Source organism: Chrysemys picta, chromosome 1 (assembly GCF_011386835.1).
Source record: "Chrysemys picta bellii isolate R12L10 chromosome 1, ASM1138683v2, whole genome shotgun sequence".
Classification (NCBI taxonomy): domain Eukaryota; kingdom Metazoa; phylum Chordata; order Testudines; family Emydidae; genus Chrysemys; species Chrysemys picta.
In genome coordinates this window covers 229,379,750-229,407,360 of record NC_088791.1, presented here as the reverse complement: position 1 = coordinate 229,407,360, position 27,611 = coordinate 229,379,750, and the positions used below count along the sequence as shown (strand labels likewise).

The following is a 27,611-nucleotide window of genomic DNA, read 5'->3' as shown; positions in this document are numbered from 1 at the left end:
AGTGCCAAGGCCCTGACACGCTGCCCTGCCCGAGCTGCAGCTGCGCCGGGGAGCGTCCAAGGGCTGAAGGCAGCGCTGGAGCCGACGGGGCTGCCGGAGCACAAGTCGGAGCCGGCCCCGCACCAGCGGGCTGAGCGGGGAGTTGTCCCGGGAGAAGTTTCCCTGGGCGCCCAAGCCCGTAACCTCCCTCCGTGAGGCGCTGCCAGCACGGGCGGCCTCGGGCTCCCGGCTTTCTGCCGGCCGGAGCGGAGCCTGCAGGGAAACTTCTCCCGGGACAACTCCCTGCTCAGCCCGCTGGTGTGGGGCCGGCTCCGACTCATCCTCCGGCAGCTCCAGTGCTGCTTGCAGCCCTCGGACACTCTCCGGCGCGGCTGCAGCTCGGGCAGGGCAGCGCGTCAGGGCCGAGCCCTCACAAAGGAGGCTGCCTGGTGGTGGGGTGGGGAGGGTGGGAAACGGGGGGGGGTTTCCTTCCCTCCCCTCCCCTCTGGCTGCCGCATCACGCCCGCCAAGACTGCAAGCAGGACAAGGGAGCCTCCCGCAGCCACAGCAGGAGGGAGGGAGATTCCCGGAGTGGCGGACCCTGTAGCCCCTAGGGCCAGGTGCAGCTCCACAGCTGGAGCGGGAGGGGTTGCACCAGTCACTTCCAGAAACTTCTCCCGGGACAACTCCGGGAGATTGGGGGGGGGGGGCTTCCACTCCCTGGTACCCCACACAAGTTAAGAGCAACTCTCCCCTCCCCCCTTCAGTGAAGCAAGGGCAGGGGGTAAATTTAAAACTGGATCCTGCCACATCTTGTGCAGTATGGGACCAACCCTCTGCCCCTCCGCTGTCTGGACAGAGAAGATGGTGGGGGCAGTTAGGGTGGGGGGGTCTCAGGAGGGGGCAGTCAGGGCGCAAGGAACAGGGAGGCTTAGATAGGGGGTGGGGTCCTGGGGGGCAGTCAGGGGCAGGGGTCCCAGGAGGGGGTAGTCAGGGGACAAGGAGTGGGGGGGATGGGAGTTCTGAGGGGGGCAGTCAGGGGGCGGGAAGTGGGAGGGAGTGGATGGAGGTGGGGCTAGGGTGGGGCTCCCCCCATCCTCTCTTGATTGTTGAAATATGGTAACCCTAGATTTGATACTAAATTGTTTGTGGTCTTGTGTCTCCATACCACACAAAAAAAGGCCAATTTTTCAGTGGCATGCCCTCTTTTGCAGATAGTGTATGTTAGGAATGAGTTAGGGGTGAGGAGGAAAGACTCCTGTAGAAACACCCCCCCACCACCACACACACACACACACACACACACACAAAAGGCTGCACTTCAGTCATGCATTTACCTCTATTTTTTATTTAGTGTATACCTTACATGATGTCCTTATTAAAATTGATATTATAAAAGTAAATCCATCATGAAGTGATTCACATCTACAAATCTTTTTGCCATTAAACACTTCAAATATACCTTTAATCAACAGAGTATCACTACACCATTCTTAAAAAAATTATAAGCTTAAAAACAATGCACGTAGATTAAGAGCTTTAGTTTGCTTATGAGAGGAAGCAAATTCCTATACAATACTTGTGCTTGCATTGTCTGTTCACCCATTTTACAGCATTGACTAAAGTTAATTGAGGATCTAAGTGAAATCACAAGTAAATAGCTTAACATCACAAATTAGTTTAAAGAAATCAAGTTAAAAGGTAAAAGCATTTGTAAAAATATTCAGTCACGTGCCAATCTTGCAAACCTCTCTCCATAACTCCAATCTCCCTTTGACAAATTATAGTTATGGGAGAAATTAAGAGAGAACAAGGCAAAATGACCAAAGTTAACACTTCAAACTAGAGTACTAAAATTAGTAATGACAAAATTCATTTTTCCCAAAGCTGCCTCAAACCAAAGAAGGTTCATACTATCTGTCAAATTTACTAATTTTTTATTAATGTTTATACACTGTACCAAATTTCAAAAGGCCATGCTTTTGCATGGACACAACTTTAGATAAGACTATAGTTAGAATTCAAGGATTTGATTTTTGTTGACAAGCATCCATTATACCATATATGCACAAATTGATGATTAAATATCTCCATCGATAACTGAAATGCAGAGATGGAGAAAGTAAGAAAGACACTGCTTGAAAACTTATTAGAATTTGATTTAAGGCTATTTACTTTGGGGAAAGTAGGAACCTATACAAGAAGGATGGACTCCACCTAAACCAAAATGGAAACAGATGGCTTGTATGTAAAATTTAAAAGGTTGCAGAGGATCTAAGGGCTGGTGGAAAGCAGAAAGGTGAGTAGGAAGCACACGATTTGGGAGAAGACATCCCTTAGGGATGAGTTAATTATAGACTAGTGAAGAAGTTAGGAAAGACGTTCATAAACTACAGGTAGGAGCTAGTGAGAAACAGTCAAACGTAAAAGAGTCCCATTTAAATAGTACATATAAAGGCAAGCAACTGAACATTGACAAAATACAACTGCCACAAGTCTAAATACTAAGAGGGTAAACTAGAGTGCCTGGCATTAAATGAGGATATTGATATAACAGGCATCAAGGAAACTTGGTAGAATGAGGATAATCAATGGGACGCACTAATACCAGAGTACAAAATATACAGGAATTAGAGGAGGTTGTGCCGGTGGGGTGAGCGACGCTACATGTGAAAGAAGGCAGAGTCAAAGTAAAAATCTTAAATGAATCAAACTGTACCATAGAATCTATGGATGGAAATTCCATGCTTGAACAATAAGAGTATAGCAGTAGAAATATATTACCAAGCACCTGACCAGGGTGGTGATTGTGAAATGCTCAGGGAGACTAGAGAGACTACAAAGGCTGAAAATGCAATAATAATGGGGGATTTCAACTATCCTCATAGTGACTTGGTATGTGTCACCTCAAGAATGGATGCAGAGATAAAGTTTTTAGACTGCTTCTTAGAGCAGCTTGTCCTGGAACTCACAAGGGCAGAGGCAATTCTTGATTAAGTCCTAATGGAATGCAGGATCTGGTACGTTTACATCTTGTAAGTGAACTGTTCAGTAATAGCCATCATAACATAATAAATTTAACATCCTTGTAGGGGGTAAAATGGCAAAAACACACAAAAAAACCCCATCATAGTAGCACTTAACTTCAAAAGGGGAACTAGGCAAAAGTGAGGAAGCTAGTTAAACAGACATTAAAAGGAACAGTCACAGGGGTGAAAAGCCTGCAAACTGCCTGGAGACTATTTTAAAACACCATAATACAGACTCAAACTAAATGTAACCTCCCAACCAAAAACAGTAGAAAGACCAAAATACCTTACCACGGCTAAACAGCAGAGTAAAAAGGTGGTTAGAGGCAAAAAGGCATTCTTTTAAAAATTGAAATCAAATCCTAGTGAGGAAAATAGAAAGGAGCATAAACTCTGGCAAGTCAAGTGTAAAAGTATACTAAGGCAGGCCAAGGGAGAATCTGAATAGCAACTAGCTAAGGACACTAAAACTAAGAGAGCAAAAAACAACCCACGGGCATGGATCACTCAAAACTGATGTGCTCTATTCATTTCCTCTGAAGCCTCACTAGTCACTGCCAGAAGACAGGATACTGAGATAGATGGACGATTAATATGACCCAGTATGACCGTTCTTATGTTCATGTGATGTTGACAAAGTTTTGTAACTGTTCAAACTTTCGAATCTCACCGTCACTAAATAATTATTGTCCAACCCTCCCCATTGTCTGCATGATTTCTTGCAACCTAGTCTAGCTACAGTTAATAGACACAAAGCCTAGCTACAGTTAATAGACACAAATTCAAGACCAGAAGGGACCATTGATCATTTAGTCTGATCTCCTGTGTAACACAGGTCATAAATCTTCCTTGATATAATTCTTAGAGCATGTCTTTTAGAAAAAAAAACAATCTTTATTTTAAAATTGTCTGTGATGGAGAATCCACAATGACCCTTAGTAAATTGTTCCAATGGTTAATTATTCTCACCATTAAAAAGTTGCACCTTATCTCCAGTCTGAATTTGTCTAACATCAACTTCAAGCCACTGGATCATGTTTACCTATCTCGGTTAGACTGAAGACCCCATTATTAAATATTTGTTCCCCATGCAGATATTTATACACTAATCAAGACACACCTTAGCTAGGGTTACCATATTTAAAAAAAATAAAAAAAAAAAGAGGACACTCCATGGGGCCGGGGCCCTGGCCCCGCCCCTTTCCCACCCCCGGCCCCGCCCCAACTCCGCCCCTTCCCCAAAGTCCCCGCCCTAACTCCCCCTCCTCCCTCCCAGCCACGCAAAAAGGGCTGCCCGAGCACTACCGGCTTCACCGTTTGCCGGGCAGCCCCCAGACCCTGCGCCCCTGGCCAGCACTTCCCCAGCGCAGCTGGAGTCCGGGAGGGGAAGCGCCCAGCCGGGGGTGCAGGGTCTGGAGGCTGCCGGCAAAACCGTGAAGCCGGTAGCGCTCGGGCTTCGGGCAACCCCCATGCCTCCGGACCCTGCGCCCCCGGCTGGGCACTTCGCCTCCCAGGCTCCGGCTGCTCTGCTCCTTCCCTGACTCTTCGGCTCTGTTTAAGAGCCGAGCTGCCCGAGGGCTACTGGCTTCGGGCAGCCCCCTTGCCTCCGGACCCTGCGCCGCCGGAGCCCGGGAGGGGAAATGCCCGGCCGGCGGCTCAGGGTCCGGAGGCACGGGGGCTGCCCGAAGCCGGTAGCGCTCGGGCAGCTCGGCTCTTAACCAGAGCTGAAGAGTCAGGGGAGGAGCAGAGCAGCCGCAGGAGGGGAAGTGCCCGGCCGGTATTTTCCCGGACATGTTCGGCTTTTTGGCAATTCCCCCCTGGATGGGGGTTTGATTGCCGAAAAACTGGACATGACTGGGAAAAACCGGACGTATGGTAACCCTACCTTAGCCTTCTCTTTGTTAAGCTAAATAGACTGAACTCTATCATTATACTGAATGTTTTCCAATCATTTACTCATTCTTTCACAAGTTGATAGAAAATGGCTAATTGTGTGATGAATTAAATGCATGTTTTGTGCATGCACCAAAAGGAAGCTCATTTATATATGTCAGTGCTATCAGCAAGTTGAGCTGAACTCACACAACATTGATCTCTCATGAATGGCCCACACTTGAAGACAGTTGCCTACAAATGCCAAGGAGCCTTTATGGGGTAAGAACTGAGTTGTCTGGGCAGCTTACCAGCAACAAATGATAAAATAAAATGCAGAATCCTTTGGCCTTTTGTTTGAGCTAGACGCTCCAGTTTACCTTCCACACTACAGATGCAAGTAATTTTTACAAATAATCAAGTTTTTCTGTGTGTTTACATGCTTAACATATTTTCCTGTTTCATTTAGCTATTTTTTTCAAGTGTTTCTAACTGAGAACAATAGAGACAAGGCATTTGCTAAAACAAGCAACAATCTGTAAAGTAGTCAGTTTGTTTTTAAAATTATCTTCAAGAACATGAAGTGCAAATCACTAACCCAGTTTATAGGAGCACCATATGGGAGTTCAGCTGTACTCAGATACAAGTTTCAGAAATATGCAGACAAATTTTGTAGCAGAGTAAACCCATGAAAGGCTTTTGTGTCCAAACACAAAAGATTTTAACAAAACAATTTGTGGTCACACCTAGCCTGAGTTACAGTGCTTTCATTTAACCACCAAAACTGTAAACAGAGCTCAGAGAAGGCTTAGTAACATATTACAATATGTCACTAACTTACCCTGGCAAATTTATCATGTGATTAAATCCCTTAATGCGGTCACATTACATGACTATACCTGTAAACAACCTTGTTTTCAGGTGGGCTTATGCAGTAAAATATGATTCTAATCAAAGCATCATCATCCCCAACATATTTGAAATATTAATGATCTGTGTAGTATTAGATACCTTAGACAAATCTAAAAGCAATGTTATTTTTTTTTTAAATGTAGCAGCATGTAGTTTTAAATAGCTGCATTGGGAGCTAAAAGAGACACCAAAACTAAAGTTACAAATGCTCAGTGAACTGTTGACCAAAAGTTGTCATATTATGTTTCTAAATTAGGTCAGTGACAACTAGAAAAAGCTATTAGAAATTAATCTGAGACAGACATTTACATTTCCAAATATGAACTCAGTATAAATAAATAAAAAATAGCATCAACACAATACAAATGAAAGCTATTGTGTGTGTTTTAAGGTACCAAATGAACACAAATTTTTCTAAGAGAAGGGAAGGAAACTTGTTTCTAGGACCTGCTGGCATTTCTGATCTCATGTTTCACAAAGTTGTCATAGTTACTGTGTTGAATATTTTATTTTGGATTGTATGATTTTCCATACTCCTGCTAGTTTAACTTTACATATGATGGGACTCTCAAAACAAATCAATCAGTTTCAAGACATGGTCTCATGGACTCATTCAGTAATAATCTCACTCAGGTAGCGTTGCCTCAGTTGTAAAGACTGGCAGGTTATTTCAGACCTGTGGCAAATATCTAATCTACAGTGCCAGAGCAGGGGGAAAAAAAAAAGAGACGCACTCACAGACAGGCAAGAAGGTACAACCTCCCTAACCAGTTTTATTATTCGACAAATTATCTCAATCAAGGTCTTCTTTGTGTAAACTAATACATAAGCTTTTGCAAGAAAGAAGTTATGATCCAAATCAATGATCCTTCCTCTCTACTCAACCAGGGAAACATCTAATGTTTGTTTTTGCAAAGCAGAAGTCTTTTTTTTTTAAATGGTATTAATTTTCTTCTATTAGAATTTCACCAATTATGTTCAAGGCTTCTCTCTCAGAAAATACCAAAGAAAGTAAGACTGCCTAAGGCAACTGCCAATGACAAATGGAAGCACACAAACCTTCCAGGACTTGTGATGAATATGCTGTTCTGGATACCCCAAACAAAAATATTCACTGTTTTGAATTTGAACTGAAGTTTTAGTTGCACATTTTAGATTATCCAACATTCCTTACATCAGTTTGCTTTTTTCTAATCATTTTGCAGGCAAGAGCAATGATCTTAGTGAAATGTCATGTAATAAGCAGTAAATATTTAGTATTCAGCAAACACATTGCTATACATAGTACAGTGTGCATGTACAAAGTGAATGCATACTTGCATGATATAGCTTAAAAGCATTGCTCAAGTCCTGTGCTTTCAATTTTAGTTCATATGTTGGCCTCTCCACTATAGGGTACTTAAGGTCTTCCCCTCTAATTATCAAGACTTTTTGTAAGCATTAATTTCTCCATAACATGGTATTAAACATGAGAATTAATGCTGATTTTTAAAATAGTCCTCATACAAATTGCACTCAATGCAGACATATGAAACACTCTGGCTTGACTACGGATTGCCAGGCCACCCTCTCAACCCTCTCCAGGCCATCCAGGACTAGAAGACCCCCACCCCAACTGTAGAGAGCAGAGATGTACTGTAAAGAAAGTCTCCTTCAGGCCTATTCAGCCAAGGAAGATTAATGTAATATGCGGGAGGGAAGGAAAGTGCTGTCACCACTGATAATTTTTTAAATGATTGTTATTCTCTTTTGCATATGTTATTGAGAAAGACTATTGTTTAATTGGTGCATGTGCACATGCATTTTATTATATATTGCATTCTTCAGGAGACATGACAAAGTGTATACACAAGGATGATATACAAGTATTTGTTATTAAAGCTCAAACTTTTCATACTGTTCGCCTTGTTAACTCTTTTCACTCCTGTATTGACTGCACCAGGGGTGGCCAACCTGTGGCTCTGGAGCCACATGTGGCTCTTCAGAAGTTAATATGTGGCTCCTTGTATAGGCACCAATTCTGGGGCTGGAGCTACAGGTGCCAACTTTCCAGTGTGCGGGGGGTGCTCACCGCTCAACCCCTGGCTCTGCCACAGGCCCTGCCCCCACTCCACCCCTTTCCACTCCCTCCTCTGAGCCTGCAGTGTCCTTGCTCTCCACCCCCCTCCCCCAGCCTCCTGTACGCCACAAAACAGCTGATCGGGAGGTGCAGGGAGGGAGGGGGAGGCGCTGATGAGGGGCTGCTGACTTATTACTGTGGCTCTTTGGCAATGTACATTAGTAAATTCTGGCTCAGGTTGGCCACCCCTGGACTACACAGTTAAATCTGATCACACTCCTAACTCATTCTTCCAAAGTCAAGTGTCATTTAGTTGTTGATTAGCATAAGCTAAACAGGAGAGATAATTCTCTTGTAAGTACATTTTGGCATTGTAATATTTACTTTGAGAGAAAATTCTGGCCGTAGCTTCATGGGTGCCGAGAATCCCAAGAGCTGAAACACCCAGGCTGAGCTGCACAGAAGAGAGATAGTGGGTGGGATCGAGAGGGGACTGTGCATGTTATGCTTATACCCCATGCATCAGGGAGAAACTGCACAGGCTCTCACTGCAGCAGAACACAGGAGTTGGGACCAGACTGCCAACACATTGACTGGCTCTTGCTCTCCAGTACATTCTTGGAAGCTACTGGAGGGTCTCTCTTGCTTCCATGGGAAGGATTATTCACCCCTTTCCGTTATCACCTCAGTGTCCAGCTACCCGGGCTGGTCACAGGTAAGTAGACTTGTCCCTTGGCAATGTGTGCTTTACGTACTACTTTGATAAGTACATAGTTAGGATTGCTTTAAAATAATGGACACTGGTCCTGTCCATGATAAGTGCATTCACTTTGATTATACAAGCAGCAAAGAGTCCTGTGGCACCCACTTCACCCACGAAAGCTCATGCTCCTATACGTCTGTTAGTCTATAAGGTCCAAAGGACTCTTTGCTGCTTTTACAGATGCAGACTAACACGGCTACCCCTTTGATACTTAGATTATACAGTATCTGGAAATCTGTAGCCAATATCATTAAAATACTATATTTAGTTTGTACAGGACAACTTTAGTAGTCCTAAATACTGTTCTGGATGAATCTTGGGAATGTTACAATGAAGCAATAATGTTGCTTCAGCAGGATAGTGACTATGCATGTACGTTGCTTGGTTACTGCAACTAAGTGTTGCATTTTTAGAATAAACAAAGGAGTTTATATATCATAAAAATGGTACTTAACTGAACAGTTTTTCTTAGAAGTTCCCCTCCTTTTTGAACAAAAACACACACACATCAAAATAACGTATGGTAAATGAAGATTCATGTAAGCAGTGAAGTGTGTTTCTTCAGGGACTAAAGAGAATTTCTGCTGTTTGGGAAGTCGGGCAAGACAATTCCAGACTTTCAGAGCTGAAAGGGCAAATATGTGTACTCCAAGTACAGAAAATGCTAACCATTAATCCATTATCATCTGTTTCCATGAGAAGAACACACTCCTGGAGCCTTCTGCAAATTTAGTTAGATTGCAGAACTCTGAAGAATCTCAACTATTTCCTTGATCAGATAACCTTACTATATTAGAATACACAGTACGAGTGAGTCCACAGGAAGGCGTGTAGAAATACTAGGCCAGCTTGGCTGAAGTGTCATTGAAATTGAGGATAGAAAAGGATTATGCATACCCAATTGTACAAACTTCAAACCAGACTGCCTTGGCCCCAGCCAGAATTACCACATCAGGCTTCCGAATTTTGCCATCCTCAAAGCCTTGCTAAGAGGAAACAGTAAAGGAAGTGGGAGTATTTGTTTCTTCGTGCAATTTTATATAATTGTAGTGTAAAAAGGCTGATCAACAGCTGTAATATAGACAAGATATTTGAGTGAACAGTTTCCTACATTAATAGTGAGGAAGCAGGAGATATGGTATTTCCAGGCAGGGGTCATTGCCAGTAGTCTTTGCGTCCTCTCTCTGTTCATCAGAGTCAGTATTCATTGGCATTCAGATCATGCTTTAAAAGTCTGGGAGCAGGAGCTTGTGGTGTTTAGATGCTGCATGTGATTATTAGAACTGGGAGCACTGGCTATTGGGAGTCTGAAAGGACAGGAAACAGGAAGGTGGGGGGAGGAGTTGAGGAGGTTGAGTGAGAGTTACAGAGTGTGCAGCTACAGCTCGGTAAAGAGATTTCCACTGTAAATAAAAGAAGAACAGGAGTACTTGTGGCACCTTAGAGACTAACAAATTTATTAGAGCATAAGCTTTCGTGGACTACAGCCCACTTCCACGAAAGCTTATGCTCTAATAAATTTGTTAGTCTCTAAGGTGCCACAAGTACTCCTGTTCTTCTTTTTGCGGATACAGACTAACACGGCTGTTACTCTGAAACTGTAAATAAAGTTCTCTTGAAGTTTGTTAATACCTTGCCTGGGTGATACAACATTTTGGCGACAAGGATGGGCTCTTCTGCCTCTGAACCCACCTGCACCCTTTCTGTAAAGCCTAGGTGAGCCTCCAATTGCTTTTACTGTCTGGATCCAAATGTTTGAGACTTATTTGCTTGCAATCAGTGCTACAAAGATTTCTGAAGTAAGAAAGCGTGCTCTGCTAATCCACTGCCTTGGAGCAGAAGGGCAGCGTATATTTTATACTTTGCCCCTTGCAGATGATAAATATGAGATTGCACTCACTGCATTAAAGAACTTTTTTGTGCCAAAAGTGAATGTTGTAGCTAATCGCTACAGATTTCGCCAGCGTGAGCAGAAACCAGGGGAGACTATAATGCAGTATATTGCTTCCCTGAGGAGTCTGATTGTAACTTGTGATTTTGGGAATATGGCAGATGAGATGATTAGAGACCAGCTCATTGAGAAAACATCCATGCTTCATGTAAGAGAACACTTACTTCTAGAACCACAACTTACACTACAAAAAGCAATAACCATTGCTACTCAGATTGAGTCAGCTACAGCTGAAGCCAAAATAACGAGCAAGGGTATAGGAGGCCCAGTCCAGGCTGTGACTCCTTTGCAGAAAAGTCCACTATTACTGCAAACAATTGCCAAAGGAAAACTAATGAAAAGCCACTGAATCAGCAAATGCAAAATATAGTAAAAGCATGCTTTCGCTGTGGATCCCCACAACATCTTGCAAGCTACACAGGATGTCCAGCAAACGTAGCTCAGTGCAATCATTGCAAAAAGATTAGGCATTTTGCTAAAGTATGTCGCAGTAGCCAGTTCAATCAACGGGTGCATGCAGTTACAATACCAGATGTTACTGTGCTGAGTGTAGACAAAATCACTACTGCACATATTCCAGAATATGGAAAGTTCACTGTAAATGTTTCTGCCATACCCTCAGGCAAATCACACTCTATTCAGCTAATGTTGGACACTGGCTCAGCAGTATCTATACTACATGATTCCATCTATTTGCGTTACTTTAAAGATGTGCCTCTTACTGAACCCAAACTTCACTTGGTGTGCTATTTGAAAAACCATATTCCAGTACATGGCTGCCTGCCAGCAATAGTTACTTTTGGTGATTGCTGTGTAACTGCGGAGTTCTACATTGTTCACAAAGGCACTCTTATCCTTGGCAGCGATTTATTAGCTGCTTTAAATCTCAGGGTAGTTAATGGATGAATTGATCTTCCTCAGCAAAGCACTCTTGCAGTACACACACCAGTTTCAGCTGGGACCCAACTCCAGGTTGAGCAGAAACTTGGCTGTGCTTATGGGTTTCTGCATGAAGTTAAAATGTGGAATAATGTGATGCCTGTACGACAGACATTACGGCGCTTACCATTTTCAGTCAGGGAAGCTGTTTCAGAGGAACTTAGAAAACTTGTTCAAAAGGACATTATTGAAGAGATTAACTCCTCGGAATGGGTTTCACCTATAGTAGTGACGCAGAAGAAGGGTGGAGACATTCACCTTTGTGTGGACATAAGGGAGCCAAATAAAGCTATTGTGATTGACAGCCATCCTCTTCCTCACAGAGTAGTAGTATTTGCAGAACTCCGTGGAGCAAAGATGTTTTCTACTCTTGATTTGCAGAGTGCATACCACCAGGTTATGTTGCATGAAGATGGCAGAGACCTCACAGCATTTATTACACATGAGGGACTATTTCGTTTAAAACGTGTTCCATATGGTCTCGCATCAGCCCCAAGTGCCTTCCAAAAAATGATGTCATTGGTTCTGAAGAATCAACATGGAGTTCAGTGCTATTTGGATGATATTATCGTGTTTGGAAATACTACTGAGGAGCATGACAATAACCTGCAGTCTGTACTAAATTGCATCAGCAAAGCAGGCCTCAAGCGCAATAGGTCCAAATGCAAATTTAGACAAACTGAACTCTCCTTTATGGGGCATACAATTTCACAGGCTGCACTAAAACCTGATCCAGATCATATCCTGGCAATTTCAAATGCTCCTCCTCCAACAGATTTGCAAACCTTACGTTGCTTCTTGGGTCTTACCTCCTGGTATGCAAAATTCATTCCCAATTATGCTTCTGTCATTGAACCGTTATGAGAATTACTACGGAGAAGTTCAACCTTAGTGTGGACAACAGATGCACAAGCTAGTTTCGAAAGGGTGAAAGACTTGATTGTACATAGTCCAGTACTTGCACTATTCAGTCCCGCATTGCAATTGTAACTACTGATGCTTCTGATTATGGACTTGGGGCTGTCCTCACACAACTTCATGAGGACAACACTGAGAGGACTGTTGCATTTGCTTCAAGGACACTAAGTAATGCTAAGAGAAAATATTCTACAGTCGAAAAAGAAGCACTTGCTTGTGTCTGGGCTACTGAAAAATGGAGAACTTACCTGTGGGGCTGCACATTCAAGTTGCGCACAGACCACAGCCCTTTGACGACATTGCTCACCACAAAAGGACTGGGAAGAGCAGGATATCGTATTGCTAGATGGTCTGCAAGATTACTCTCTTTCGATTATGAACTGGAATATAAGCCTGGAAACGAAAATGTGGTGGCTGATTGCCTTTCTTGCCTGCCTTTGCCTTCACCAGATGATCCACCGGAGGATGAGGATGTTGTAGTTGCGCTTATTACAAGCGCTCTTACTGCGGTTACAAGAGAACAATTTCAAGCTGCTTGTTCAGCGTGTCCAATTCAACAAAAACTATGGGAATTTCTGACAAAGATGGCCCAGTAACCCTAAAAACCTTGACCCAGTTTTGCTGCCTTACTTTAGAGTTCGGGATGAACTTTCTTTGCTCATCAAGGAATTATCAAAACCAAACAACTACGGGATCTGTATTGGTGACCAGGGATGGACTCTCAAACTGAAGCACTCAAAATCCTGTGTCACTTGCCAACTGCACGATAAGACAGCAGTGAAGTGTAACCCTCCATTACAGCCTGTTCCTCTTCCTGAATCTGCATGGGAAAAAGTGGCGATTGACATTGTAGGACCCTTTGATACTGCTCCAATTGACTGTCGTTATGCCATCACTTTAATAGACTATTTCAACAAATGGCCTGAGGCAACATTTACATCGCAAATTTCTTCTGCTACAGTAATTAAGTTCCTCTCTTCAGTTTTTAGCCGGGAAGGTAACCCCAAAGAACTGGTTTCAGATCATGGTAGTCAATTTACTTCCCTGGAGTCTGAAACTTTTCTAGCAGAGAGGAACATTTTACACAGAAGGTCATCCCTATATTACCCTCAAGCCAATGGGGAAATCCAACGGTTTAACAGAAGTTTGAAAGAGTTTGCAAACTGGAAGGGCGATTGTGGATACCCTTCACTACTGATTTCTTGCAAGCATACCGGGTTACATGACATGCCACAACACAAAGATCACCTGCAGAGTTACTGCATGGGAAACAGCTGAATACTAAACTGAACATTGCTGGATTCTTAAAGGCACAACCTGATGCCCCAAACAAGGATGATGTGAGAAAGACAGTTGAACAGAACCAAGCAAAGTCTAAGGCTTTCACAGACAAACGGCGGGGTGCTAAGGAATCAAAGTTTGAGTGTGGTTCCTTTGTTAGAATATGAAAACCTGGAATCTTACGCAAAGGGGACCATAAATTCACAGCTCCTCTTAAAATCATAGAGAAGAAGGGACCTTACACCTATCAACTTTCTGATAGGAGGGTATGGAATGCTTCTTATCTTGAACCTGCCTATGCACCAAGAGGAGATTATGCCAACACCCAGTCTGCACTGGATGACTTCACAGTAGAACCAACATAACAAGACATTGCACCGGAACCGGGGCTTGAGAGACGGGCTGTCAGACTCAGACGACCACCTGCCTGGATTAAAGACTATGGGCTGGTCCCCACTTAGTCCGGACTTTGGACTAAGGTACGCAAATTCAGCTACGTTAATAACGTAGCTGAATTCGAAGTACCTTAGTCCGGACTTACCGGAGTCCAGACGCGGCCGGAAGTCTCCCCCCGTCGACGCTGCGTACTCCTCTCGGAGAGCTGGAGTACCGGCGCCGATTGTGGGCACTTCCGGGATCGATCCGGGATCGATTTATCGCGTCTTAACCAGACGCGATAAATCGATCACAGAACATCGATTGCGTGCCTCCGGACCAGCCGGTAAGTGAAGACTAGGCCTATGTTATGTAGTATCTACAGTGTTTTCAGTGTAATATTCCTGCCAACAGTATAGTGTCTTGTTTCATATTTGTTCCTGTGGTTAGAACAACAATGTTTATTTTAATTTGGAAAGTTTCTTAAGAGAGGAGGGAATGTGGTGTTTAGATGCTGCATGTGATTATTAGAACTGGGAGCACTGGCTGTTGGGAGTCTGAAAGGACAGGAAACAGGAAGGAGGGGGGAGGAGTTGAGGAGGCTGAGTGAGAGTTACAGAGTGTGCAGCTACAGCTTGGTAAAGAGATTTCCACTGTAAATAAAGTTCTGTTGAAGTTTGTTAATATCTTGCCTGGTGATACAACAGAGGTTGAGTGTGGGTAAAAAAGAGCCATATTTTTGAGCTGCAAGGACTTGGGAGGTTCCATTTTTTGTACAAAAAAACTGAAAAGAAAAATTTTAGTTATTATGATTGTAAATTTTTCACAAGAGTTCCATGTAATCAAAAAGCCATCTTCAGTCAAAGTTCCAATGGAAATTTTTTCACCATCTGTTATGTTAAAACTTTTACTTGGCTTAGCCAAAAATCTCATGGAAGAACAAATGTTAACTACATTTGTGTTTTACATACGTATTTTTTTCACAGCAGCCCAAGCTTTGTTAGAATATAGTGCAGACAAACTACTGGAACAAAAGCAAACACTCTACATATATACATAAAACTTTGTCAAGGCAACTTCTGAGACATACAGAAAAATCAGGATTGTGGGTTTGTTTGTTTTAAGCATCAACCACTCCAATAGCTCCTCCTCCTCCACTATATCAAGTATGAACTTCTTACAGCTATTCAGTGCCATGAAGATAGAGTATTACTCTAATCTTAGTTTACCTTGAGCTTTCTGATCTGACTCGTACTGTACCAGGTTGACCCTAATCTAACATTGACTTTGGTGGAGATACTTCTGGTTTCTGAGTATGATATTCAGACCCCCTGTGTCTTGCAAGTCCCTACCCCCTTTTCTTCTCTAATGGCACCTCAGAGCCCCATCTGTCCACTCATCAAGTTACCATCAGTACTTTCTCTCCCCACAAATCTCACTATACACTTTTTCTAAGCTGGTCTACAAAGTCATACCTCTCAAGATGCACTTTGTCAAGCTAGGACCAGTTCCAGAACCACATTCAAACACACCAAGAGATGATCTATTTACAGGAAAATGAAAAACCTTCTTGGGGCAGCAGGGGGAAGACAGGTCAGTTTAATAATAAGCAAATACCCAATAAAACCCTCCAAAAAAAGAGCCTACAAATTCACAGAGTTAAAAAACAAACAAACTTCCCGGAAAGTGGAGAGATGTTTCTCTTTAGAGAAGCAGCCACCTACCTGCTCCAACTACCATGGCTGGGTCCAGCCACTTCGGCTTCCTAGCCTCTCAATCCCTGAAGGAACTACTCTTCTGGATATCAAGCTCCCCCTACTCAGACAGACATTGCCTGTTTTTAAATATGGGAAATGGGGACAAGCAAGAGTCAGGACCTTGAGGGCTTCCATATCACAGAAGTCTACACAAAGCAAGCCAGAGACATGGGTTTTATTTATGGTTTTTAAAAAAGGTGTTCCCCACTGTGCTATGTGCTAGGCTTTGCAGAATAGCCACATGCACTATTAGTGTAACTCCACTCTACTGTTTGGTTAACCCATTTGGATCAGAGGCAATGTCTTCTCACTGTGAAGTGCTGTCAAATCAATACATACTTTAAAAGAATAATTCTCTATGTTTTAAGTTCTGTATGAAAATGTATGCACGTGTGACATTCTGCACCTTCGGGGAGCACCCTGTAACCCCCATATTCCTCATTTTTATATAATCATGATCTTACCTATAAAGCATGCCTTATAAGGTGTCAGGGGAGAGGTCATGATCTGCTGCAATTCATTTTTCTATCCATTTATGTATATCATTAATGCATATGAAGTTATGAGAATTGTGTTGTATGGTGGTCACTAAAACGTGCTGTAAGTTGGGGAATCAGCCAGATATTAGCTCCACAGAGGCAACAACAAGGAAAGTAGCCAACACCCAGGCGGGGTGTCAATCAACCCATCATCAACAACCACTGTCCAGTAAAGGAGATACAATGCAATGACTCATCTGCATGAGGCCACACCAGGGGAATTGCTCAACCTTGCCTAGAGACTCAGCAATGCACCCAGACATGCCTGGACTTGTGTTTTCTAAGCACATAGACTGAGGGTATAAAACTGAACACAAGGGTCCCATGCTGGGCCTTTCTTCTTCACCCACCTACACTGCAAGCACAAGGACACTCTGAAGACTCCAACTGAGGGGCCTGGCCCAAATGTCAAGGGTGAGATCTGTATACTATGGACTGCAATATCCAGTGGGGTAAGAAAAAACTGCTTAATCTAGATATTGCCCAGTCTAAGAGGGTTGAGACTTTAGACTGCGTGGTTATATTTTCCTTTCTTTTGGTAACTAACTGACTTTTTGCCTATCACTTGATATCACTTAAATTCTACCTTTTGTAGTCAAATTGGTTTAATCTTTTATCTCTATCAGTGAATTTGTATGAAGTGTGTGACAAATCTGCTCAGGTTTTGCAATGGCTGGTATATGTCCACTTTGCATTGATGAAATGGTGAACCAATTAATAAATCTGCATTGCTCATCTTGAGCAATACAAGATGGTATAATTCCTGAGGTACAGTGCTGGGAACTGGAGGGATTTAGCTCTGGTGCCTTTCTCTGTGTGATTCGTGAGTGTCTCTGGGAGCATTCATGCAATCTAGCTGGGTGTTGGGTCTCTATATGCGGTTATCACTCAGCACAACCGCACCTGGAGGGGTTTGCTGCTGTAGCAAGGCATTGTGAGAGACAGCCCAGGCTGGAGAGAGTTCTGGGGGCACAGCAGTCCCACAGTCCCAGGTTGCACCCTGGGGATCCCGTCACACAGTAAATAAGCTTACGCTGGCTCTCTCTCTTTGGCTAAGTATTATCTATCATTCCCAATTAATACTGTAGGTATTTTGGTGCAATAGTAATTCCATTTCTAGAAATGTAAAAGTGCAAAAAAGCATCTCATTAATTTTAAGTTCAAGTTGTGTTTAGAAACTAAAAAAAAAACAAAAAAACAAAAAAAAAACCACCTCATGAATGTAAGCTCACTTATGCCAAGTTTCAACTTGAAGAATATTTTTCTGGAAAAAAGGGAATGACTTTAAACACCTAATTGCTTTATGAGATCCTCTGTCCCATCATACAAGTAAATGCTTAATTTTTTTTTTCTTTTGGAAAACTGACAGTGCAATTATTTCCCCAAAAGTAAATTTGAGACCTAAAGACACTAAATTTTCTGCAACAAACTCATATTTTGAGCATTGGAGATTTCTTAATTTTCTAAAACCTAAAAGATTTAATTGACAAGAGAAGCAATTATGTGGATTTTTCTGTAATTCTGCCTTTTACTTCCCACAACAGCTTTTAGTCTGGCACATGGCTCCTGTTCACATAGATGGCTCTGACTTTCATCAAAAATTGTTTGATCGATTGTTACCCCCTGTTCTTTTAAGCAGGCCACGTCTCAGAAACACAAGAGCTTTTAATGACTCTGAAAGTCTTATGACCAGCATTCATTCACTTAATAGCAATCTTTATTTGCTTTCTTTCATATATTGGTTCATCATCAGAATCCTTATCTGTCTAGCCTGCAAGTCTCCAATATAATGAATGATGTCTATCATTCACGTCAACTGACAGTGACCATAGGTAGCACAGTACTTGCATCTACAGTTCAGCTTTCCTAGCAGTCCTCTGACAGGTCCTTGAAGGTCAGCTCCAGTTTAGCCACAAGCCTTCACCTTTTTGCAGTCCCCGTTTCCAAAGATTTTGGAAATGAGGTCAGTTCCTTCTTGTCTCGTTCAGCAAAGGATGTCCTTTCAGCCTTCAAGACAGCTTGAATTGTCTAGGCTCTACTTACTTCACCTGCAAAATTTCAATGCCAGAAAAATATAAAGCTTTTTTTCCCCATCACACCACCACTTATTCTTCTTAAATTACAACTTTTAGGAATAAAGAGCATAAGAATTACCAGACTAATGAGGCCAACTGTACATCTAGTGCAACATCCTGTCTTTCATTTGGTTCAAAGGAAGGTTATTAGACTCCCATAATGAAAAAAAGTGAGGTAACAAAAAGCCCATGAGCAGTTTCTTCATAACCCAAGTAATTAGCAGTTGGTTTGTGACCTGAAGCATGACCTTTGTCACCTCTAGTGCTCCTTGAACAAAACACCTTTAAAAACATTATTTCTCCCTGACAATTTTAGTTCAACGTCCTTGAAACGCCTCTCCAGCTTCTCCACCTCTTCATAACTCCTCTATGGAGATAACAGAATAACAGCAGACAGCTGAGGACATTTTCCATCAAACTGCATGTAGAAGCCCTTATTTCCTTTCAATCGCCAATATTTTCATCTGCGCTTAGATTTTGAGCATGCACTTAAAGTCTTTCATAGTAACAATTTTACTGTGTTATGAGCACCCAGGTGATACAGAACAACATGCATTACAGAATTTCACTTAAACATTGAACAGGCATATCTTGGCTTGAGTAGTACTTTAAGGACTCTTTCCCTTTCCCCTCTTACCCCCCTTCAATAGGGACTTGGTACCTACATACATACATACACAGTACATTTTAAAAGAAAGGTTTCAGCCACGATGGAAATAGGACCCTCCAAAAAACCAAAAACCTTACTGAACTGTTATTCTTACTTCAGCTATTTTACAACTATAACACATTTTGGTAGGACTCAACTATACTTTAAATGTAAATTAACTGAAAAATCCTGCAGAAATATGTAGTTAAATTAATACTTTAATATTAGGAAGCTACTGCTGCTTTACTTAACAAATAAGCTCTGTACTACCTTATTTGAACTAAAAGGTAACTGTAAAAACAAGGTGTTTTAAAGGACGCTAAGCTCAGGTTAATAATAATAAAAGAATGTGCTATCTTAAGATCAGGCAGACAAATACAAACTCAGCCTGCCACACATTAGAACCAAAGAAAATTAAACAGAGTAAACTAAGAGTAAAACAGGATGGTGCCTGGCTGGTTGGCAGTCCATCATTTAGCTATCTCAATTTAAAAATAATATCCAAAAGTAGCAATGGTATTTTTAGTTCGAACAGTTATTTTGAGAGTTAGAAATATACACGCAAAGCTTACACAGACTGCTTCTGGACATTTTCATGGTTATTCCATATCCACAATGTAAAATTTCATTTCAGTCTTCAGAACCATAGAATTACTTTAAAATTAGTATTTGAATCTCTCTCTCTCTCTCTCTCTCTCTCAACACAGAAGCCAACAAATTACTCCAGAACCATGTTACAGTGCAAGCCTCAAGCTGAGGTTTTCAAAAGACCCTACATCTAGATACCTATTTCCCATCAATTGGAAGTCCAACTCTGAAAATATCAGGCTCCGTATTTAAATGGATTTTGTGCTTAGGAATAATTTGTTCAAGTGATAAAAAAGGGGCAATACTAACAGAATCTGACTTCTAATAATCAATTTCACACCTTCACTGTAATGAAACCTGACATTCACCTACATCAAAACATGTGCTGGCCTCACAAATATACCTCATTCAAAAGTGTCTTGAATCTACAGGAACTGTTATACAAAAGTGTACCACCACAGTACTCATACACTGTACACAAAATAAAGATGGTAATGTGTGGGCCGGGGGGCAGAGGGAAGAGGGGAAGGAGGAAAAATCAGGGAAGTTAGTTTTTCACCCTAGTCTGGTTGTAATTAGTCCCCAATTTTAATGCCATTAAAGTTATGTTTGGTTTTGGTATGCTGGATAATACTATGACAAAAAGCAACGTCAGAATATGACCCAAAAAAAGGAAGGACTTTCCCTGATCTCCTTTGAAATCTCAAGTCTCTGTCTCCTAGTCGCTCAAGTCTCTTTCTGCTTTGGATTAACAGAATGGCCAGTGGTTATAATTCCTGTTCAGGTTTCCCAGTGTATCCTTTGTAATCAGAACTAGAATTTAGATTTGGATCTGGTAATGCACAAGGAACCAATTGCAGCATTGTGCAACAATAAGTTATTTTGTTTGTTCCACTAAGGAAATGAGCTACAGAGGTTTATGGTTTTTTTCTCTCTAGGCTAACTGATCGGATATTGCTGTAATCTACTATAGAGGAGGCAAGTGGATGAACTGCCATGACTAGGGTCTGCATCCAAGTGGATGGTATAGCCTTCTTGCTTTGTTTGTTTTATGTTTATCAAGTTATTTTGTTGATATCTGTATGGGATTTAAAGATTTGTACTTTTCTCCCCTTGTCCCCATTGACAGGAGACATGGATTACTACTTTTATGCAGCTTAAGCATAGAACTTTTCTTTATAGAAGTTAGCATTTTAATGATCACTGGGTATTCCTTTATGAGACAATCTTAAAAATGCAATAAGTCACCAAGGATATTACTTGTTCCTATTTGTAACAAGTGAAGTGAGTCATATGAACTTGCATATATGTACTATATATTATTGTTCATATAAACAAACCTAGAATTCTTTTTTTTTTTTAAACAAATTAAGCACTTGGAAGATTTTTTTTATTTTTATTTTAAAAAGGACTACCTGATGTGAATCATTCCTACATTAGAAGTCTACAAGGCAAGGAAAGTATTTGGCCTACCATCCCGGACTCCTTTTAAAAAGCAAACACAAAAAAAAAGTCTTATTGAAGTACAAAGGTTTATTATCGCTCGCTGAGTGCAATAAAAGCTACATTGTTTGTACTTGACTGATTTTCTCCTTCACAACCGTTATACAGATGCCTTCAAGGGACTGGCACTTCTTGTAATACAGTGCCTTACAATTACCTCTCATTTTCTTCTTCATTTAATAACATACTGAAGGAGGAAGAAAATGGTGGTGGGAATACACAGCGCAAAAAGAGCATTTACTGAAAAGTTTAGACACAGATTACCTTTTAACTACTTGATTAAATCTGTAGCACTTAAATTGTCCTAAAAGCACAAAATTGAACAACAAAATATGCTCAAGAGCATATAAACTACTGGATGAACACTCTTTGATGGTACGTAATGATCTAATTTTAGCTGTAGTTGAAACTTTCCTCATCCCCATCCAAATGTTTCACATACTTAAGAAACAGGCATCGTTATATGAAAATGTTCAACAGTAACTCCTTCCCAAAGCTCTAGGTGCTGCCTTGGAAATATGACTGTGAAAGGGACCAAGACCCCAATCCTACAAACACAGATGCACGTGTTTAAAGTTGAAGACATGAATTAAGTGTTAGCAGAATCAGGATGTAATTGAGCAAGACAAACCTAAATCCAATGCTTTTAATGCCCATAAAGAACAAAATCTATGAAAAAAATTTACTGTAGTACTAAAAATAAACAAAAACTTTCAATAAAGCAAAACAAAGAACCATGAGAAATGATCCTGCAAGTTCTCAAATAGTATATGGCAATATTTCTACTGATTTCCACCAGGAACAGAGTGAGGCCAACGCTGAGTACTTTTGAAAATCCCACCTTAAGGAAAAATAGTTCAGACTGCCAGACCAGACTTCTATTCTTCCATAGCATACAGCTCAATTTTTTACAGTTCACCAGTATAGCCAGAGTTGATGGCCAAAAACAGATCTGAAGAATTTCAGGTATAACAAATTGGAGGACAGCAATAATGTTCAGGATCAGCTTTGAACTTACTATAATTCACAAAATATAAGAGCCAATAATAAATAATTAATTGATCAATAAATAACTTGAATTTAGGGTTGCACCTATGTATTCATACCAAGGGAAGAGAGATTTAAAAAAAAAACCAAACTAGAAAGTTGATATCCACTCTCCTGTATTAGGATGAAAAAGCTTTCAAATACACACATTCAGATACTTGAACTTCCTCTTGTATACTTCTGTATTGCAAATATAGACCTCTGTTTCAAATTATATTGCATAAATTACACAATAAAAGAAATCGAGCAGCTTTATACCAGTCACGATAATATAAAGCGGAAAAAAGGTTACCAAAAGTATTACTGTAACATGCAAGCCTCTTTCAGTGAATACAATCGCACATCTGGAGCAGTGGATTGTACTGCAAAGAAAATATTTTCAAAATTGATTAATTGGGAAGGTAAGAACAATACACCAACAAATTCAGTTAATCTCTTAAAACACATTTTAGACCATCATAACCCCAGTACAGCTCTGAAAAGCAATGAGGGGCTTTTGGGAGGAGATTTTCACATTGTCCTTGTTGATGAAATAGTAATTCCTAGGAAGTTTTTCCACAGTTTAATCTTTAGCCTTAAAAATTTTGGCATCAACTAACAAACAAACATTATGAACTTGTATTTTTTTTTTCCTACAGCAAGTTAATCTGTAATTAAAAATATAAATCAGAAGTCTCCAATCTTAATTCACAGACCAAGCAAACATAATCCAATTCTAACAAAAGCCACAGAGAAAGAAGTAAGATAGAAATGGAAGAGGTTAACAGCTCACTGTAAGGGAGTACAGTCAGTGAGTTGAAGGAAGTGACCTTAGAGAAGCAGTCTGGGGCTGGGAAAGAAGCCCATTCTGCAGACTGTGACCTTTTGGAAAAGGTTAACTGATCTCCCTCTTCCCACAGTGGTGCAAAGGCTGTATATGTTAAATTCATGGTGGCTTCCAACCATCTTTGTATGGCTGCATGTAGAAAGGCCTGGTGGGAAGTTCAGTGGGTACATTTGTGGTCCTATTGCAAGGCATAATTAGAAACTTTATAAAAATCAATCTCCCTTTCACAATACCAGGGAAGAGAGTGAGGGGCGGGGGAGGGAGAGGAGAGAGAAGAGGTTGCAGGCAAACTTTATGGGAACAATAAGAGTGGGGCTCTCAAAAATCCATTTCTGTTCTTCTATTGCAGCTCCACTCTGTAACTGTACAGAATGTGGTATAGATACAAAGAAAACAATCAGAAGATTATAGTCCTTCTAAGGCCTGGTCTACACTTAAAATTTAAGTCAACATAGCTACAGCACTCAGGGTTGTGAAATATCCATACCCCTGAGCGGCATAACTATGCCAAGCTAACCCCCAGTGTAGAGGCAACTAGGTCAACAGAAGAATGCTTCCATCTACCTAGCTACCATCACTCAGAGGGGTGGTGTTTCTACAGCAGGGGGGTGGGAGGGAGTCGCGGTAGGCTGCATCTACATGATAGGAATATAGCGGCATAGCTATGGTGTGATAGCTATGTCACTCCTGTCCCTATAGTTTAGGCATGCCAGAACTTTCAGATGACATTAAGCCGTGCCAGTAGTCACTCTGAATACTGTTTCTTGTACATCATTACTCCATCTTCTTTTCCCCCCATTTAGAGTTTAATCTCTTTGGGTCAGGGATTGTCTCCTATATATTTCTATAGTGCCTACCACATTTTGGGCACCAACACAACAATAAATAAAGTAGTGTTATATACGCTCATGTTTTGTCTAGCCTAGTTTTAGTGTCTCAAGCCACAATGTTTCCACCACTCCCATTTCTATTCTATGGCCTAAGATTCTCACTATAAAGGAAGATTTTTTTGGATGTGGGCTTCTCTTAATTTCATCCCAGTACTCTTAAAAAACCCAATGGTAAACCTCCATACTTAGTTTGTATCCTTCAAATATTTGTATCACTTTTCAGAACAGTGTAAGTTTGGCTAAGAGAGACACAAAACATGTCCCATTAGTCATCTACCATATTTACTCGTTCATAAGCCAAATTTTTTTTAGTAAAAAAGGGAAGCACCAGAGAAGGGGGTCGGTTTATGAATGGATACAGAGAAGGAGAGGTGGGACACAGCCCCTCCTCCCAACAGAGGGAGCAAAGAGAGACAGCACAGCCAGCAGAGACGGAAGGGAAGAGGTGGGGCCAGAGTCTCTCCACTTCTCGCCACGCTGCTCTCCCCCCCCCAGCCTCAGGGCCGGCTTTAGGCCAATTCCTCCGAATCGGGCCCTGCGCCTAAGAGGGCCCCGCGCCTGCAAGAAGAGTGCCTAACTTAGGCACCTTTTAAAGTTTTTTTTACTCACCCAGCGGCGGTCCGGGTCTTCTGCGGCACGTCAGCGGCAGGTCCTTCACTCGCTCCGGGTCTTCGACGGCGGGTCCTTCAGTGCTGCGGAAGACCCAGAGCGAGTGAAGGACCCGCCGCCGAAGACCCGGACCGCCGCCGGGTATTCGAATCGGGCCCAGCATTTCCTAAAGCCGGCTCTGCCCAGCCTCCAAAGCAGCTGCAGCTCTGGGGCTGGCAGGCTGCAGCCGTGCCGCTGGGGCCATGCCACCCGTCCCAGCCCGCTGGGGCCATGCTGCGGCCGCGCCGCCCGGTCTGGCCCACCGGAGCAGGCTGCAGCCACGATGCCCAGCCTGCCAGAGCAGCTCCAACCAGGTCAGAGACATCCTCCCCTGGCCCTCCCCAGATAAGGTGGAAAGGGATGGGATCATGTGGGGGATGGCCACAGGGGTTACTCCCAGCTTCTCCCCCGCAAAAAAAATTTCCCCACCATTTGCTGTCCCGGCCCGTCAGGGTAAGCAGCTGGCGCGCCGGGACACTTTGTTTACTTAGGTTTACCTCTGTGCCTGCAGACGCTCGACGTAAACAAACCATCTCGGCCCACCAGCGGCTTATCCTGATGCCCCGGGAGACAAAGTTTGCTGACCCCTGAATTATAGGGTCGGCTTATGAACGGGTTATAAAAAAATTCCATTTACTTATCCATCTTGGGGGGATTGGCTTATAAATGAACCGGCTTATGATCAAGTATATACAGTATTTCCTTATCAAAAATGTTTGCAAGCTCTTTCCTAATTGCCAACATGTCAAGCAGGGTTCTCTCCTTCTGGCACATCATCAGTGAAAGCTTCTGCAGGCAAAATGTTGCTGTCATTGACACCAGTGCAACTCTGTATCTTCAATGGGGTCATGCAGACATAACGGACTGAAACAGTTCTGTTAATGCACAGGAAATAATTCAACTCTCTCTCCGAGCAGGGCTAGAAAGAGTAAAACACAGGACAAACTGCCATCACTAATACAAGCAGACATACTGCACACAAGATCTACACTTCCGAGTAGAAAACACTAATTTTATTTCCTGATACGCATTTCATTACGGCCTTAACGCTCCATACATCACCACAACTTTATATAACACAAAGAAGACTTAGAACGTACCCATGTTTCTAAATGTTTAATACCGGATGTACAATGTTTGTGTGACTGAAAGCTTAATTGTAGGCAGCTAAAGAAAAGCCGTTAGAAAATAAGAAACTGGAAAACTATATGGTTGATCCTTACTTACATAACTGAGCTCTTTTCCTTTAACTTTTATTTAGTTTGATCTGTGTTTTATTGTTATTAAGATGGAGCATATGGAGAACAATACAAAGCCCTAGTTGAAAATTTCTGCATGACTTTAATTGACTTCTCAATTAAAAAGCCCTTTATAACATGAAAAGTCTAAGTATATCATCGGCAAAGTGCACATGACCCTAAAAGATGACCACATGTAGAGAAAGATTCTTTAAATCTTGTCTGCAAGTAGAATGGATGGATTTCCAGAAAGTCTAAATGGCCTGTCTTTATTTTATGTATTGTAAATTAAATTCTGCAAAACAAGGTGAACACATATCACAATCTTCTCCTAACAAGCTATTTTAATCTGAAACTCCAACTGCAAATGGGTTTATTTATTTTGGTTAACTGTTAACAAGACCACTGACAATTAGCCGATGGGACAAAGCATTCCTCAAAGGGAGGTTTTGTTTATGTTCATATGATAGTATTATCAGATATTCCTTTGAGAATTCTGAGAGATATCAAGTGTCTAAAATTTATTTCAGGTGGCCGTTGCATTTCCTAGATTCCTCTTTAACCCTGCCACACAGAAGGATGTGAAATATTCTCCCAAGGAAAGTGGTGGCAGCCACATTATTTGGAAGTTAAAATTAGAATTGACACAATATCAATAATTTGATGATGTATGGAACAAAACCTGCAGAGGCAGAAAGAGAAGAGATCTTTTTATTCTGTGTTTATACAGAGCCTAGGCACAATGAGAACCTGGGGCTCCTAAGCAACATAGCAAAACAAATAAATAAATATTTTCTAATCCTTTAATTAGTTCTTGTGGCTCTTCTCTGAGTCCTCTCCAATTTATCAACATCCTTCTTCAATTATGGGCACCAGAACTGGACAAAGAATTTAAGCAGCAGTCACACCAGTGCCTAATACAGAGCTAAAATAACCTCTCTGCTCCTATTTGAGATTCCTCCGTTTATGGATCCCAGGATCACATTAGTTCTTTTGGCCAGTGTTACATTGGGAGCTTATGTTCAGCTGATTATCCACCACAAACTCCCAATTTTTTCCAGAGTCACTCCTTCAGAATAGAGTCCTGCAACCAGTAAGTATCGCCTATGTTCTTTGTTCACAAATGTATACATTTACATTAAGCTGTATTAAAAAACCACATTGTTTGTGCCCACTTTAGCAAGTGATCCAGATCGCTTTGAATCAGTGAACTGCCCTCTTCATCATTTACCTCCCCCAACTTGTGTGCCATCTGCAAACTATCAGTAATGTTAGTGTTTTCTTCCTATGTTTTCTTCCAAGTAATTGATAAAAATGTTAAATAGTGTAGCACCAATAACCGATCTCTTCAAGACCGCACTGGAACATATCTGCTCCGTGATGATTCCCCGTTTACAAAATTACATTTTAAGACCTGACAGTTCGCCAGTTCTGGTAATCCATTTAATGTGTCCCAGGTTAATTTTACATCATTCTAGTTTAAGCAAAATGTTGTGCAGTACCAAGTCAAATGCCTTACAGAATTCTAAATACACCACACCAACAGACCTTTATCAATCAAACCTGTAATCTCATCCAAAAAGGGATATCAAGTTAGTCTAACAGGATCTATTTTCCATAAAGCAATACTGATTTGCATTAATTACATTACTCTCCTTGAGTTCCTTATTAATCAAGTCCTGTATTCGATGCTCTATCTTGCCCAGGATCAATGTCAGGCTGCCAGGCCTATAATTACCTGGGTCATCCTATTTACCCTTTTTAAGAAGTAGT

At 41.7% G+C, this 27,611-nt stretch overlaps 1 protein-coding gene across 3 annotated transcripts in view; it reads right to left on the bottom strand.

The window, feature by feature from the left end:
- The window catches only part of PRKX (protein kinase cAMP-dependent X-linked catalytic subunit), a 127,417-nt gene that overhangs the window by 59,032 nt on the left and 40,774 nt on the right, over positions 1-27,611 (bottom strand). The window lies entirely within an intron of this gene.